This window comes from Choloepus didactylus, chromosome 1 (genome assembly GCF_015220235.1).
Source record: "Choloepus didactylus isolate mChoDid1 chromosome 1, mChoDid1.pri, whole genome shotgun sequence".
Lineage (NCBI taxonomy): Eukaryota > Metazoa > Chordata > Mammalia > Pilosa > Megalonychidae > Choloepus > Choloepus didactylus.
Genome location: NC_051307.1, coordinates 242,079,171 through 242,096,144, shown reverse-complemented (window position 1 = coordinate 242,096,144; position 16,974 = coordinate 242,079,171). Strand labels below are relative to the sequence as shown.

General features: G+C 34.7%; 1 protein-coding gene across 6 annotated transcripts in view; it reads right to left on the bottom strand.

Moving 5' to 3' along the window:
• PPARG (peroxisome proliferator activated receptor gamma) overlaps window positions 1-16,974 on the bottom strand; it is a 123,983-nt gene that overhangs the window by 92,904 nt on the left and 14,105 nt on the right. For 3 of the 6 annotated variants that reach the window (XM_037802291.1, XM_037802264.1, XM_037802298.1), the window contains exon 2: window positions 9,627-9,703. The exons of 1 other annotated variant lie outside the window; for it this stretch is intronic. The gene's annotated coding sequence lies outside the window, so the exon portion shown is untranslated. Of the gene's footprint in view, window positions 1-9,626; window positions 9,772-16,974 lie in introns of those variants that run through there. 2 more of the 6 variants (XM_037802283.1, XM_037802275.1) reach the window with 2 other exon arrangements.

Here is a 16,974-nt window from a genome sequence, read left to right as displayed (position 1 = left end):
TGTCACATGGCTGGAGTCTGCTGGGCCTCTCCCGGGTTTCCATGGCTTTCTTCAAAATGTCTCTGGGCTTCTATCTTAGCTTCTCTCTTAGCTTTTCCCGGGGGCAAAATGTAGGTTACATATCTTAGCTTCTCTCCAAAATGTCTCTCTCAGCTTCTCTGAGCACTCTTTCTCTGTGAGCTCTCTTAAAGGATTAAGACTCACTGAATGGGCGGGGTCACATCTCCATGGAAACAATCTAATCAAAATGTCCCATCCATAATAGGTCTGCCCCTATTTTGGATTAAAAGAATATGGTCTTTTATGGGGTACATAACAGATCTAAACCAGCACAGTGAATCCCATAAAATTAAAAACAAAACAAACAAACAAAAAAACAATCAACACAATAAAAGGAACTTAATGCTTTTCCTGAACAAAGACATTAAAAAGTTGCAGAGATTCTTGGACCTCATATCACACAGATAAGCACTTAATATTTATGTCTTATTGGGTGATTATGTTATTATGGGGTCTGAACATAAATAACTATGTGAAGAAATTTTTAAATAATTTTATCAAATGACATTTGTTACAGCTTGGGTCCCAGCAGACAGGGTGCTAAAAACTTTTGAATTACTGAAAACACACGATCACCACTAAGGAAATAAATACCAGTAGGTCAAAAGACAAAAACTCATTTCACTCACTTTTAATTTGTGATTAAAAAGTACAGACCAAGGAATAAAGATGCACATTTCTCTAAAGCAAAAAAATACATACATAAATATCCAAGACACATTTCCAACCACACATCCTCAGAAAGGTTAGTATGTGTTAGGCAACATTCAGTCCTGACTATAAAATGAAGTATGTCTGAACTTAACGTAACAGGGTGACTTCCATTAAAATCACACCCTTTTAAAGAATGACTAAGATTTCATCAATGATTGGAGCATACCTTGAATGGGATTGGATAAATTATTTGTTCTTCTCTCTGGATTTCTTCACTTGGAAAAGATAAGAAAGTAAAGGCAATGATTATAGTAAGAGCTTTAAGATACATGATGCTGTAAAAATCTTCTAAGCCCTTCATATAGTTTATGTTTCTTGGTCTTCCCAATAAACGCCTCTTACTTAATAGGGAAACTGAAGTCTACAGTTTTTAAGAGATTGCCAATTAACAGAAGGGGAGGGGTCAAAATCCAGGTATCCGACTCCCAAAGCCATGCATGTCTCTTAAAGTTCATCCAAAGTATAACTGGAAGTCAGTATTGGTAAAAAGTTGCATATGAAACATCTTTATAGTAACAGGAAAGATCGTTTTCATTATCTGTATGTAATTACTATCATATTTTTTTGAGTAATGTACCTTATATTTCCAGTGCAAGCAACAAAAAAAAGGTTTTGTGGTTTACTAGGCATGTTAGATTTCTCTGGATATTCACAATAGACTGCTTAAAAAAAAAAATTAGGTCCTTCTCAATTGTATCTATACTCCAGAGGTTACTTTTGTATACAAATGTGCTCTCAGTTTTATGACACTCTCTGGAAGAAGTTCAATAACACATTGTTAATACTCTCCTCATACAAAATGATTTTAAAGCTCCATGGGAATTTAGATTTTGCACTAGTTATTAGGATGTGACCTTTCCCTTAGATTTCTTATTTTAGGATCAACTTAACGTGGTATTTCCCCAGTGGGAGCTGCTGTACTTCCTTCACAGATAAGAAAAATAGCAATCACAAATTATAATGAGTAAACTTAGGGAAATATATATTTCTGTGATGCAGATGAACGCTCCAATCTTAAAAGATCATACTACGTATTCCTTGAGTTTGAGAGGAAAGCCATGTGGCTTGCTAACAAAAGAATAGAAAAGTCATGCCATTACGGTATTTCCCTGAAATTTTTACCTAATTGTTTCTTGTCCCAGTGACCAAGTCTTATGACTTTTAAAGATTATAAAAGATGTTTACGTCACTAAATTTCCTATCTCCTGTCTACTGGGAATATAAAAGGTTGAAAATATTACACTTTTAATATTTTAAATTATTTCAGACCACAGGAGTTAGACTGAATAAACAAGGAGTTCATGAGCCTAAAAAACAAACTAGAAAAACATGAAAGAGATCACAGTTGCTTCACTTTATGTTTCATGAAATAAGAGTAGCTTCCAATTATTAAGCTCCTACTGTATATGGTCACTATGGTAGAACGTCATACAAATAAGCTGTGTATTGGAAGTACCCAATGAATCAAGTAAGCTTTAGCTAGGACTGCAGAGCTGATTATTGGAAATACTTTTTTTTAAACGCAAACAAAATTGGGGGAGACGAGATAATGAAGATATGTACCTTTTTTCTTAACTAGTTTACTTTTATATAAGTTAATACCTCAGTTAAAACTGAAGTGGATAATCAGAGAAATTAATAGGTATAAGACAGAGATAATGTCCCAATAGGCTGAAATTTTCCTAAGAAAAGAACAAAAAGAGAAATCTGTCTTGGTCTGAATTCTTCATGTCTAATATAGTGCTTCTTGTAGCTCTCTGTAAAAATAGATCCCTAATTAATAAGCTCATATTGTGTTAGTTAATGAAGACATTAAAATTAAGATATTATAAAAAGTGATTTCTCTTGTTTTATGTGACTAAAAGTGTGGTATATTAATTAAAAATTAAAATTAACAAATTGCAGAAAACAATTTTTCATATCCCCTTTTATCAGAGATTTTTTGTACAGTAGATTTTATTAAAATAATTAGAGAACCCTGCATTTACATTATAGCTCAAGAATCTCAATTAACCCCTCCCCAACCAAGAATTCAACAGTTTAACAAACTGTTCATTCATAGCCTCTGTACTACAGAAGTTCAATATTCTTTCAGGCATAATTTTTAAGAAGTAACCATCTAACATTAGAAAACTGTGACCCTAGTTTTTAGTAAAGATTGTAGCCACTATGACTGATTTATAATTTTTTCCAGAAAATATTACATAGTTTACACAATTAAGTTTTAAAACATTGTTTTTGAGTGAGAAGAAAACGTGGAAATCATTTATCACAATCCCTTAATTTTTGACTGGTACATTGAGGGTCAGAGATACCAAGGCATGTACTTTCTCAAACACTATATAGACATATAAAATATGTATGTATGTGTATTAAGAACTGGAAGGCAACATGTAGAAATTAAAATAGTTTGAATAAGGATTTAAGATTATAGGTAATGTTTTTCTTTAAAATGATTTTTATTGTTATGGCATTGTCTGTTTAATATTTAATACACTGCATTGTAGTTAAAAGCTATAATTTCCATTTCATATCATTGTCTCTAACATTTAATCTCTCAAGAGAAAATCTGGAATCAAAAGGAAAGAAAATCACCTATAGTGTTTTTCCTACTTATTTTTAATATATTTTAAACTATATTATTTTGTATCTTGAATTTTCTTATCACTTTCTGTTACTATACACTTACTCTAAAGTTTTTATTCCCCCTCACATACTCAAACCACAATTTTGACATTTTTATTTAATACATATTTTTTAAAAAATTTGTTTTGTATCCATCCAATAGAAGTCACTATTTTGTTAAACCTGCATTTTTAAAAGCAGGCATTTCTTTTGAACAACCAGCAATGTACAACTTAAAAAACTGTAAGGGACTCATAGCACAGTCGTTATATTTTATTGAAATTTGGCACAGCCTCAGGAAATGATCTGCAACTTCCTTGCTATTAGGCAGGTTTGGGAGGGGTTTTTTTCTTTTTTTTTTTCTTGGTTGACAACAACAACAAAAAGGTTATTCTATATCCTCACCTTCCACCCTCCCCACTATCACACACACAAAGCTATAACTAAAAGGTAATTAATTTAAATGAAAAGAAATATAAAAACATTTCCAAAGCATTCGATGTTCTTGTACATTTTGTTCACTTGCTACTACTAAATCCTCAGAGTAGTTTCAAATGTTATAAAAACTAATAATGCAGGAGTAACACTGTTGCTCAAAGCCTTTAAGATAGGATGTCTTCTCCTGACAACTTATCTGAAGAAAATCATTCAAAAAAGTGAAATATATTCATGAAGGTAGTCACTGTATGGCAAACACTCATATATAAGAATAAACAGTAATTGCATAATAATAAAAAACTGAAAACCACCTAAAAATGGCTTAGTAAATTAAGTAATATGACAAAGATGGGCTAGGATGTGGCATTAAGACAAATATGAAAGCCGGGTAGACCCAAAGAAAAATTTATATGATCTAACAGCAGAAGAAGCAAAGTACAAAAATGCTACAGATACTGTAGCTGTTAGCAAGTAAAAAAAAAATTCGTACAGGTTAACAAGAACTGGTAAAAAACAGGCCAAAGTAAGAATAATAGTTTTTGTATTACTAAGAGAATTAAGTGTGTGTGTGTGTGTTTTTAATTTGGAGAGTATTTCCACAGCTTTTCAGTAATTGAAATGCTTTAAAATAAATTGATGCAAGATGAAATAAATTCCAAGGTCAAAATCACAAAAGCAATTTATTCTACTTCCTAATCTTATTTTTTAAATGTCCCACCTACCTGCCTTTATGGTTTTAAAAGTAAATATTATCCATGTTCCACTCCTGAATCTCTGAATTCATACGGAGCAGTATGGCTAGGCCCTGCGAGTTTATTTACAGAGGGCAGGACTGAACTTTGCATGTGAACACATACAGAAAATGATAAAGATCGTTGTGTCCTATTAGTAATTTACAGAATTGTGATTTGCTCCACCCAGTACGCCTATAATTGAATTCCTCACTCATAAAATCACTGGGGCCAAACAAGTCTAGATATCTTTTATCTAAACCCTTTTTCTCCCTTGCCATCAGTTAACATATTTCTTATGGGGCTTTTCTTCTTTTTATAGATTCATTTGTCTTGGTTATAAATTAACTCCACAAGAACTCTCCCAGTCACCCCAGCTCTACTGTTTCCTGTGTACCAGGATTTTTCACTTGCACAATTTACAATATAGAGCCCATTTAAACTGCCAGTTCTTTAAATTATATCCAGGAATCATCTCCAAATTAAAAAAAAAAAAAAAAAAAAAAAAAGATTCCTAGGATAAACGCTCCCAAGCAGAGATTCTGTACATTCTGGCAAGAGGTGGAACATAACTGCTAAAGATTTCTGCTATTTCTTGTTTCACCTAAAGTGTGTGAACTAGTGCAGTTTCCTAAATTGGTTGAACATACAAGACAGTTGCCAGCAAAAAAACAAAACAAAACAAAACAAAACTTCAGGGTCAAATTCCAAATACTTAACATTTCATTTTTCATGCCAAAACACTTGAAATCAGAGCAGACACTCGTTTCCAGATGCCAAAGTACATACCTGCCTCTTACATTGTCTTTCAAGAGCTCAATCTTTCGATTTTAAATGGTTTTAGGCTTTTTTAAAGCTAAACTGAGTGCCCAGGCAAATTTAATGCTGTGACTGATTTCTTTTAAGAATTAAAGTTCCTTTAGCCTTACCTGTAGTCACTGAATTCCCACACATTTATACCATAGAACCAATATGGCCTTCTCTCATCTCACCATTCACATATGACACTACTAATTCTTTTTTTTAAACTTTGCAATATATGAACCTTTATTTTTTTAAAAAAAAGTTCTAAAATATATTTTGAGGACAAATGAGGAGATTTACACATGATCTGGGTATTAGATACCATAGAATTATTGTTAATTTTCTCAAGAATGTTAATACTGTTGTGATTTTGCAGAATGCTCTGCTTTTAGGAGATGCAGCTGAAACATTTAAAGGAGACTAAATCTGCAACTTATAGGTTCAGTGCAAACACACACACAACACACACCAACACACAAGCTTACATGACAAAATGTTGAATCTAGATGATATGTAGATGAGTAATATGAGTGTTCACTGTATTTTTCTTCCAAATTCTATAATATTTGAAAATGTTCATAATAAAAAATCAGAAGAAACAAAAACTATTAAACATTTATAATAAAAGGCAGGTCCTTTTAAATTTTTTTACAAATGATCTTTATTAAAGATATAGGACTGAGCTACAGAATGAACTTGCTCTCTTTACAAAGGGTGCCATTAGCCTATTATTATTTTTCTTGAGACTACTAATTCTAAGTTCTTGTTCAAATGTTGTCTTAGCAATTGCATAACTATGTAGCTTACATGGTGTGACTGTGGGATTGTGAAAACCTTGTGGATCACACTCCCTTTATCCAGTGTATGGAAAGATGAGTAGAAAAATGGGAACAAAAATTAAACGAAAAATAGGGTGGGATGGCGGGGAGTTAGTATGTGTTTTAGGTATTCTGTTTAACTTTTATTCTTTCTGGAGTAATAAAAATGTTCAAAAATTGACTGTGGTGATAAATGTACAACTATATGAAGGTACTGTGAACAATTAATTGTATTCTGTGGATGTCTGTCTGGTATGTGAATACATCTCAATAAAACTGAATTAAAAAATATATATATCTTGGGTAATGAAGATGGGTGGACCACGAGATTATTAATGACATCTAAGTACCTTCACAGTTCTGGCTTGATCATTCAAGTCAGACCATGATTGTCACCAACGGAAAACTTTGCTAGGAGGTTGCTCCTGAGGAGACAGAGCCCTGTGGAGTTTTTCCCAATCATAGGTCTTTGAGGAGACTGGAACCAGCTGAAGTAATAGGTAGAAACCAAACTCAGGGAGGTAGGGATGGGTGTAGACAAAGAGGAATCAAAAATATGGCTCAATAAACTAAGCCCGATCAAAAGAGTGCCCCACCCCCCGACTTACTTTCTCCTCCCGAGATTTGCAAACAAACGGAATCTCACCCTATAAATTAGTGAAACTCTAATGAGAACGATTATTTAATGACCCCAAGGTGACTTTTAAAAAATGATGTATTTTGAAATAATTTTCTACTTACTGAAGAATTGCCAAGATAGCAGAGAGAGTTCCAATATCCCCTATGGCTAACACCTTACAATCATAGTACAATGATCAAAACCAAGAAATTAACATTGCCGCAATTCTCTACACTACTGTACTTGCATTTCACCAGTTTTCCCACACTTGACCCGATTTCCTAATTTCTGGGATCCAATGTAGGATTTGACATTGCATTTAGTTCTCACGTCACCTCGGTCTTCCCAGTCCCCTCTAAATCCTCAGTCTTTACTTGTCTTTTATGCCCCTGACACTTTCGTAGAGTGCTGGTCGGGTGTTTTGTAGAATGTTTCTCTATTTAGATTTGTCTGACATTTTCTCTTGATTAGACCAAGGTTAGGGATTCGGGGGAAGAATAACACAGAGATGACATAGCCTTTTCAGGGTATCATACTGGGAATGTATGAGGCCAATATATTTTATTACTGTCAATATTAACCTTGACCACTTGCTTAAGTGGGGCATGCCATGATTCTCCACCGTAAAGCTACTATTTTCCCTTTTTAATTAATAAATATTTGAGGGGTTTATAAATGTCCTGTTTCTCAAACTTTTGCCCTCCAATTTTTTACAAAACTCAGTTTTATTGAGATATATTCACATACCATACAATCATCCATGGTGTACAATCAACTGTTCACAGTACCATCATACAGTTATGCATTCATCACCCCAATCTATTTTTGAACATTTTCCTTACACCAGAAAGAATCAGAATAATAAAAATAAAAAAAGAACACCCAAATCAACCCCCCCATCCCACCCTATTTTTCATTTAGGTTTTGTCCCCATTTTTCTACTCATCCATCCATATACTGGATAAAGGGAGTGCGATCCACAGGCTTTTCACAATCACACTGTCACCCCTTGTAAGCTACATTGTTATACAATCGTCTTCAAGAGTCAAGGCTACTGGGTTAGAGTTTGCTAGTTTCAGGTTTTTACTTCTAGCTATTCCAGTATATTAAAACCTAAAATCTGTTATCTATATAGTGTGTAAGAATGTCCACCAGAGTGACCTCTCAACTCCATTTGAAATCTCTCAGCCACTGAAGCTTTATTTCGTCTCATTTTGCATTCCCCTTTTGGTCAAGAAGATGTTCTCAGCCTCACGATGCCGGGTCCAGATTCATCCGCAGGAGTCATATCCTGCGTTGCCAGGGAGATTTACACCCCTGGGAGTCATGTCCCATGTAGCGGGGAGGGCAGTGAGATCACCAGCCAAGGTGGCTTAGTTAGAGAGTGAGATGCCCCCTAATTTTAATGTGCATTGTTGGATCTTGCTTGCAGCAATGCTTGCTGTGGTATTTTAATGGTGATTTTCGATTTCCCTCGTTCCTTTTACTTTTAGTAAATGAAATTCTTCTGTAAGGAAAAGTTCTCCCTCTCTCCCATATTTATTTATTTATTCAGTCATTTATGTACATCAGTGTGGATTCATGATATTTATTTTATTTGTTGGGTTATAATCCAATACTATAATTATTTATTTTACTGCTCACATTGTGCCAGCTTTGGCTACTGGGAACCCTTTGAAGTCGGCTCTTGTGCCTTTGCGACATGCCCTAACCTTTCTTTTGAGCTCATCCTTATTTTCTGGCACCAAAAGACGCACCAGACGCGTCTTATATTTTTCTTGCCCCAGCCTTGGAATCATTCACTTCTCCAAGGAGCTCCAGTTCCTTTTAATGGAAAAAGGTATTTGGAAACCACGATCTGATTTCCTACTAGGGCATCACTGCTTCTCCGCCCTCTCAGTGAACAGAGTTAAGAAAACATATGCATGCCCACTAACCCATGCCTATAGTAACTTCTGTATCTATCTATATGACAATTGTTGTTTTAATGCTACATAGTCCATTTGTCTGCAGATTTCAGGAAAATGAGCCATCCCGTGACTTTCAAGATTTACTGAAATTAGTCATCCTAAAATTACATAAAACCTTAGACTGACTTATTAGCACCCCCTTAACCCTCTCCCCCAAACTCCCAACACACACACACACACACACACACACACACACACACACACACACACACACACACACACTTGAGGACCCAAACTGCCTGGGAATCCTACAATCAGCCTCAAAGGAATAAATCATAAATAATGGACTTTTCAGAACCCTGCCTGACCCTGAAATCACGCCACAATCTAGTCTTCTACCAATAAGTTCAATGTCACTAAGGAATTAGTTCCAATACAGGGTACTAGCTAAACTCAGCCATTCTCCCTCCCAGAATGGGATGTATCTGGCTTCTATAAAGCTACTTTCTCCTTTGTCACCAGAGACATAGTTTCACGGCCTACAGGGAACGAGGCAAGATATCTTAAATTTTATCTCAATTTAATTATAAATATCAGAGACACTTAAAATAACATAATTGTTATGTGGGTACAAAACTAAGAGGAATGTTCAAGATGTACAGACTTAAAGATCTGAGTTATTTCTCAATGTCTAGGTCATTTTCCTATCTTTGTTTTGTCTAAGACAAATATGTTGCTGATTACTCCTTCAGCTGGCTGGTAAATAATACAGTAGAAAATACTCTGATAGTCAAAATAAAAGCTCTCTAAGACATTTTCCAATAAAACACGATGAAGAATTTACAAGTTCTTTGAAAGGGATACTTGTAAACGCAAATCCAGTATAATAAATTTGGAGTTTACCTACCGTTAAAGGGCGATCTTTGTTTGAGAAAATGGCTTTCTTGATGTATTTCTGTGGTTTAGAGTTGGTTTCTTTCAAATCTGAACAATTACAAAGAAACAAGATATTAATATACACACATATTCAAAATTCTTAGACAGCCTATGCTACCAAAATACATATGCATGGATAAACGTATTTTCTTTGTTGAATTTCACTTTGAGTGTTTGCTTTCCCTGAGCCTAAAATGATTTGTATTCTCTAGAAGTAACCAATAGATAACCAGCTGATTTGTCAAAAATCATGCAGCGATAGAGAATCTTAAAAATTATTTCATAAAACAGACGTATTAGATTCACTTCACCTACTTTCCTAGTTCTGCCAATGATCACGAGTCAAGGTCCTTTAACTCATCCATCTTTTATGACAAATTAATAATGATACCAACATTATTGCACAGACTTAAGAAAAACTAGACCTTAAAACGATTAATAACTCAAAAGATACGAGTTTGATAAAAGTTATACAGAGATGAGATTTACTGAAATATAACCTCATTCTAGATAGCACAAGGTTGTTCTTTTAGGGAATATTTAGGGAAGGGAGATGCAGTACATCTCATGCATTGCAAATTTTTAAAAGACGAAGAGAGCTTACTGTCTAATTAAATATGCCCCAATTCTAAGAATTGACATCCTTCACCTTCATGAAGGACACAGGGATCCTTGAATAGCTGTACATTCTGTAAAGACAAAACGGCACCCAGCGCCAAGGGCCTCATATTGAGGTTTAATAATTCCAACATCCAGGATAAAAAAACATTCTACACAGCCTAAACGTCTAAATTTTTTTCTTTTGATTTCTGCACCTTTGCATTTGGATTTCTTAAAAATGGATCTCCCTGACACATGGGATAAAAGTAGTGGATTTTGAAGATAAAATATTTTCCCATTTACTATGTCTAATATGTAGGAATACGAGCTGTAGTCTATGTATTTTGTTCATTTCTCTAGAATTGTTTGGTACGTCTGTTTGGAAATTGAAAACCTCTTAATGTAGACTCAGTATCAGTAATAATACATCTACAATAATCTTGTTTTCAGAGTGGGACAAGTTCTTCTATAAGAAACAGCTCATTTGTCAGTGTTTTCAGCTTGTCTTGTGTTTCCTAACTGTGATTACTGAGTTGCATCATAGCAATTTACATATAATTTGTTGGTCAAAAATGAAAGGAGCATCTACATCAAAACTGTCTATTATATATAACATGTATCACACATAAGAAACAACTTTATTCATAGCAGATTACCATTCTGACTTTTTCACATTTAAGGCAACTATAAAAAGGGGCTTTGACTATTTGAAAACAAAGGGGAATATTAATGGAAAATTTTGAACAAAATCTCAATATGAAAATTCAATAATAATGATTTCAGGTTAAATATTAGATCGTACTAGCTTTCCTTGATAAATCTCCCAACTTCCTTTTGAAATACATATGAATTCATAAAGAAGGAGACAGGAAGAAAGTAAAGACTTCCAGAAATTTGTATTCCACTACTTTAAGACACAGACAACAACTACAACTTTCCTCGTAACCCTCTCCTACTACTTGGTGTCATTACTCTACTTTCTGCATCTGCTCAGAATGATACTGTTTCATAAAGGGAAGAATCTCCAGACATAAAATATAGTAGGGCAGAGACAAAATCCCTTCTGGGGGCAGTATATGTCAAGGATTACAGTTCTTTCTTGTTGTCATCTGATTAAGAAACTACAGATTGCTTTATGTTTATTGGATTATAAACCCCCACCTATCCCTGCAAGCCAGAGGATTAGGCTGTGTAGAGAGCAAACAATCCTTCTCACCCCTCAATAGAACCTATACTGGAGAAGGGTTATTCTTATCTACCCAGCCAACTACTTTTCAAAATTCAGTTTTACTGGGATATATTCACATACCACAATCATCCATGGTTTACAATCAATGGTTCACAGTACCATCATATAGTTGTGCATTCAACACCACAATCAATTTTTGAACATTTTCATTGCTCCAAAAAAATAAGAATAAAAATAAAAGTAAAAATGAACACCTAAAACTTTCGATCCCCAACAACCACTTTTCATTTAATTTTTGTCCCATTTTTCTACTCATCTGTCCATACAATAGATAAAGGGAGTGTGAGGCACAAGGTTTTCACAATCACAAAGTCACACCATGTAAGCTACATAGTTATACAATCATCTTCAGGAATCAAGGATATTGTCACCCAACTATTCTATATCTGGCATAGGATTTTTACCAGAAACCATGCAGACAATAAAGCAGGCCAAACACAGTTGACTCAGACTAATTTGTCTGAAATGGTATAAATGATCAAAGTTGACTAAAGAACCAGAAAAACCATTACCAACGGAAATAACTGAAAACTTGTTAAAGAATTACTTCCCTGAGGGCTCTCTGAAGTAGATAATTTTATAGGTGAATTTTCTCAAACTTTCAAAAGATAAGTTTCTTGCTATATAAACTGTTCATGAGTGGTGAAAAAAAATACAGTGGGCAAATTAATTTATCAAAAATGGTACAGAGTTGATATCAAAACCCAATCAGAAAAAAAAAATTTTAATTTTAAAAACCTGATACAGAACAAAGAAAAAAATATCAGTTCCACTTATTAATGCTGATTTAAAATTATAATTAAATGCTAATTTACATATTCAACAGTGTAATAAAAGAATAAATGACCACAATCAAATTGCATATGTCTGAGAAGGGCAAAGATTTAAGGTTAGGAAATCTATTAAAATAATGTATTACAGCACTAGGTCAATTTTTAAAAGGAACCAACAGATTATCTCAAAAAAGTGCCAGAAGAATACTCAGTAAGATACAACATTCATTCTTTACAGTATTTCTTTTAAAAAACTCAGACACAAAAGATTCTCCTTGAATAACAAGAATAGTTATCTCAAACTTACAACCAATATCATCTTAATTGTTTAATATACTACAGCAGCATTTCCCAAAATGTGTTCTAAAGATAACTAGTTCCTTAAGATTCCCCAAAAGAAAAGCTTCCACTATAAAATAAATACCCATATGTTGTTCATTGTTGGAGATTAATAAAGTACATTAGCAATGTAAATAATCTGTAAGTCCTACAATTAAAAAGAAACAAACAAACCAGAAACACCATCATCAACAGTAACAATCTACTTAACTCTGTTTAACCCAAGAGTTCTTCAACTTATTGGATTACTTGTTTCTTTACTTTCCAATGTTTTCATTTCTCACCCCACTTTACTGTGGCTTTTGCCACCTGCCTTTCTACTGAAACTTAAGCAAAACTTACAAGTTGTCTCCTTCTTGCTAAATTCCCTCGTCTTCTTTTGATTTTCATTCTACTTATCCAACAGTGTGCTGGTAATTGCTTAACAACCATCTCTCCTGGGGGGAAGGTGGGAGAAATGCTCTGATGTGTTGTGTTTGCCACTTTCTGTGGTGTAAACACTCCTACTGTAACTGATTTCAAGCCACCAACCCAATGTCACTGAGCACAGAGCTGGGACCAGATGGAGCAGTAGCCCACATATTACAGTAGCCCCAACATACAGATACAAGAGACACAACCTCAAAAGTGAAAAATAATTAGGAAGTGACATGGTTTGGGCATTTATTACCATTGCTTTTGGTATAATGCATTTAATTATAAATATAATTTAATTTTTAAAGACTGGGCTTAACCATCAGCTCGCAAAAACCCTGAAAATGTAACAATTGACTCATAAGCAGGCATGACCTAGCTCCAGCCCAGCACCACCTCTGAGTCTGCAGCATTTGTTATTTTGTCCAAGCTCTCTCCTTACTACTCAGAGACCAGTTTCTCTTCATTCTTGCCCTACCATATGACCTGCTCTTTCAGTTCCTTTTCCTGTGGTACGTCTTCTGTCTGAGCTTTTCGACTCGATGTGTTCCAGAAGTTCCTTCGTGGTCTTCTTCTCTTCTTTATCTACTTGCTTAGCTCCCAGATCTTTATCTTTAACCATAATCTCTTCTCCCTAGGGTCCTAAATAGATATTTCCAACTTTCTTTTGAAGAACCTACCTGAGGTTCTTCAGGAATCTCAAACTCAACATCACCAAAACTGACTCCCCAGCTTCTCCTTTTGAAGAATTCAAAGAAGCACGATTTGGCACATAACTGGACCAGTCCTTATGTCTTCCCCCAAATTAAAAGGAGTACTAGAGTTTTCAAAATACATTAAAGGAGATTCAATTCCTAATCACAAACACCACCATTTTATATTTCTTTTTTCCTCTTCCCTTTAATTTTTTTCATAATGCCACAACATCCTCCAAAAGTTTCTCCTTTACCAAAATTTTACCATTTCCTCCATTCCGAGCCCAGTGAATTCATAATTTCCCCTTTTCCTCTCTTTCCCAGCACTTTATTCTATGTATCATCTTAACCATCCTCCAGCTCTTCACCTCCAGTCCTTTTCTACTCATTCTACTCTACTCATTCTCCAATGCTTCATCATAAGATCAACTTTTAGGAGGGTAGGGGAAGGGTATATGGTAGTGTCAAATTAAAATTCTCCTTGATGGTACAGGAGAAAGTGGAAGTCCATCCTTTCAAACTGAAATACACGGATTTGCCCTCTTTCCCTCACCCCCAGCTGAATCATTCCATTAGGTGCCATTTTCAAGACGGACCAATTAGATTCCTTTCCCAGATTTTTACAGCTGTTACATACAAAACTTGCTAGTCCATTGATCTCTATATTCCATTAAGACAAAAAAATGACTTTATTTGGAGTAAGAGGAATTTAAGGTAGCCAAAAGGAAATAGTTTCCTAAAGGTGGTTGGTTTTAAGTGATGGTGGAGTTACTAAACACAAAGAGACCTGGTGATCTAACTGATCTTGTCACAAGCAATAACGTACTTTCAAGTTGCTCACTACTTACAAGACACATACACGGATTTGCAGTGAACTAGAACAACTATAAATTTAGATCTAATCCATGGTTATACCTGAAAATGGTTGCACTTGTATAGATCTCATGGTTAAAATGTGGAATGGTAATGGTGGTGGTAAGGTGTAGACATCTTGCTCTCTGGAAAGTTAAATACTGGAAAATTAGATTCTTCTTAAAGAGTGCAAGACAGGGTGGCTGGGTTAACTTGACCTGTCCGTGCCTGTGTTTTCATCAGCAAAACAGAGATAACAGTGTATACTTTAAAGAGTTGTTAGAAGAATAAAATGAGATCATGTATGCATGTGCTAAAAAGTAGAGCTGATACAGAATAAGTGCTAATAGATGTTAACTATTACTATCAATGGCTAAATGACTTTTTTTTGGTGCTTTAGATAATTAAGGAACAGTCTTTAGAAGGATGGTTAAATGACATCTTGGCACTTCTAAAGGTTTAAACTGTGGGGTAGACTAAAGGGTAGGACGGATGAAATGAAACATTTTCTAAACATAAATAGAATGGTTACATTTATAAAGCAATTATAAACTAAGCTATCCTAACAGACTAATATTACTTTGGAAAAGACATGAGAGCTATTTAGGATTAGGAAGTGGGGAGAGACTATAGATTTGAAACATTAAAGCAACAATTTTTTTGATGAGCATCTGCTATTTGTTAGTTGTGTTCTGGAAACTGGGGATACAGAAGGAACAAAACAGATAAGTGTTCCAGCTCTTGTGTAACTGCATATAGAACAATGTAAGAATTAGAGGCTGAAGGATCATATAGCTGTCATTAGGGGAAAAAAGGGGATAGAAACTAAGGTCGTTAAAGACAATTAGGGGTTATCTCAACAAGCTTCTATGCTTTACTATGATTTATGAGCCAAGGTCTATTCATCTCCCTCTCTCAATTTGAGGATTAGTGATTCGATAATTTTTAAAAAATCAATCAAAACCCATTTATGATAACCAATTTTACTTTTTCTCAGAAAGAGCCATATAAACATTTTATTCATGCTTAATTCAGAATAAAAGCATCCCCGCTTGTTCATTTGATTAATAGATAAAAATACACTTCATTTCCATTATTGTTAGAAACCCAGCCAAAGGGGAAGATGTTAGGAATTAGGAAATAGAGTGAGGGAAAAGGAGAGAGAGAGAGAGAGTGATCAGAAAGAGAGAGAGGGACAGGGAGAGAAAAAGAAAGAAGAAAGAGACTAGTCAGAGGAAATAAATTTCTCACATTCAAGTTCAGCGATTCACTTTGGATACCAACCTCAGAAATAGTCATCACTGATATTTTCAATATTGTGTAGAAATTAAGGGGATATCAAAATTACTTAGCCAAAAAATGTTCACATTGGTAACTTCATATAAAACCATCTTAAGTGAAGTATCTTTGCTTTTCTCTAAATTCACATTTTCCCTGCTTCTGTCCCCAAGCCCAGATATTTCTGTTTGAAATGGTTTGTCCCCCATCACCCTATATTCATTGAACAACATTCAATAAACACTTACGAGTATCTAAATATTATAGCAGGCAGTTTCGAGGCACATGTCAAAATTTTATACATCTTTTAATGAGAAGTATAAGTCGTTTTAATAATGCACAGTGAAATGGGCTATTTTAACAAAATATTCTACTAGACTTGGAGTGGAACAAACAGAAGCCACCTAATAAAACCAATGTAGGCCAAAGAAGTTTGATAGACTATTTTGAATGAATACAGTAGTTAACTTTTTTCTTCGGCAGCTAAGCTTTCTCTTTGCCTGGTACCGCAAATACTAAAATAATCCTCCTTAAAAAGAGTTCAAAGTATTCTAGAATTTTAGTGAGGATATAGTGAGGATAACAGTCTTACAGGAGTCTCGGTTCCTCAGATCCTCAAAGTGCAATTAATCTGGGATAACTGTAGCTGCTAAATGTTGACAATAACACGTTGAGTTGTTTGAATAATGAAGTCAAATAGCTTTGAATAATAAGTTACTTGAACTTTCACTCACATCCAACTGGCGTCCCCAAGACATCCCCAAAACGGGTAGTCACGCCTGGTCTTGTTCAACCACAGCATTACATCACAGGAGCAAGAACAAATGATTTAAAGATCAGCAGCCTGATTGTCATTTATGTAACTCATTTCTGCAGAAATTTGCATGCCTTGTGAAAAATATCACGTGAAAGAGGAACTTATTTCAAAGTTTAAAACTGGAAATAAATGGTGACTCAGAAGGCATGGGACAATAGTACTTTCTTTAAAAAGAACTGTGGAACCAACTGTACAGCTATGTTTAAAATCCAACCGGCATTCAAATTTAGGTAAAGGTAATTATGAATACTGACGAAAATGGCCCGAAACTTAGGCTATCTTGGTCTTCTAGTACAGACAGT